Source organism: Aplysia californica, unplaced genomic scaffold, assembly GCF_000002075.1.
Source record: "Aplysia californica isolate F4 #8 unplaced genomic scaffold, AplCal3.0 scaffold00437, whole genome shotgun sequence".
In the NCBI taxonomy this organism is placed as follows: Eukaryota; Metazoa; Mollusca; class Gastropoda; order Aplysiida; family Aplysiidae; genus Aplysia; species Aplysia californica.
This window is the reverse complement of record NW_004797707.1, coordinates 78522-79881: the sequence shown is the minus strand read 5'-3', so window position 1 is coordinate 79881 and position 1360 is coordinate 78522. Positions and strand designations below refer to the sequence as shown.

At 38.5% G+C, this 1360-nt stretch overlaps 1 protein-coding gene across 1 annotated transcript in view; it reads right to left on the bottom strand.

Annotated features, from left to right (window-relative positions):
* LOC101849392 overlaps positions 1-1360 on the bottom strand; it is a 42137-nt gene that overhangs the window by 23991 nt on the left and 16786 nt on the right. The gene's annotated exons all lie outside the window — the stretch shown is intronic.

The following is a 1360-nucleotide window of genomic DNA, read 5'->3' as shown; positions in this document are numbered from 1 at the left end:
TGTGTGTGTGTGTGTCTGGGTGTGTGGGAGGGAAGGGGGGGTGACAAAAGAGCCCAAATATGTCGGCAAAAGTCCATTTATTCGAGCGAGAGGCTTTCAAAGGGCTAAAAACGGATCGCAGGTCAAAAAAGTACTTTCACAAGAACATCAATTTGTTAACTATTTCTAAATCAGAATAATATTCCAAAAGGATTTAGCTCCATTCCAATAGCAGAAAGTATTTAATATAGTATACATGTAGTTTGGATGATTTTAGTGAAAAGATATGGGGAAAAAACTGCCCGGTGACCATAAAGATGGCTCCAATAGGGAACGGGATAAAGGGTGCTCACATCCCTCGTGACTCATTGGAGCAGATAGGACTATCGCTAACATTACTTTAAACGCAATCCCACATCATCACTCATCGCCACCATTATTTCTGAAAAATCATCATTGCTCTCAGATCAATGACTTACATCTATAATCCTGGAATCTCTATCTGTAACAGTTACTTGTCATACTAAGTATGCACGTAATACACTATTGGACACTATCATACGCACTTTTTTCTACTAATCAGATGGCGTCCATCTCATATAAATTGGCAAGGGATTTTTTTTAAAGGAAAAGAATCTTTCACCATTTGACACAAAGGTGTAGAACTGTAAATGGGCTGATTTATCTATGTCATGCACATACTATGCGGAACAATATGGAAACTGCTTCTTTTTCTTTCATCATACTTATTTTCGTCATTTTCCCTTTACTTCTTTTTTATGTTTGTCACTCTCTTGTGAACTGCTATTTCCGTGTTGCCTTGACAGTCGAAGCAGACTTTGTGTTGTTGAGGCTAGAGAGGTGAGCAGAGTAAGTCTGATTCCACCTTTGGACTTCTCTGTTGATATCCACCTGTTGACGTCATATGCCGTTGCGAGCGCCGTATAACCTTACTAAAACTAAAACTAAAGACCTTCTGCCTTTTATTTGAGGATGGTTGGTGGGTGCTCTAGAGTATTTTGCTCTGGGGGGTTTTCAATGATGCATCTATCGTTCATATTATTGTGATCTATTGTGTTGCAAATGTGTATTATGACCTTATTCAGCTGCGAGCGCCGTAAAACCTTACTAAAACAAAACAAACAAGAGAAAGACTATCCCCAGCATCTTAACCACTTCGCTGTCACCCTCAGGGGACGTGTGTTCCATTCTATAGTGCAGAAAAATAGTTATTAATTAATTAATTATCGCTGCCTTTTTGCTAGGATGTTGTTTCCCTAAATGATCTAAATTATGTCGATGGTGGTGATAAAAACACCTTCATTTTAAAAAACTCAATAAACACCAGAAAAATTTAAGCCAAAATTAACCCCCCCCCTAA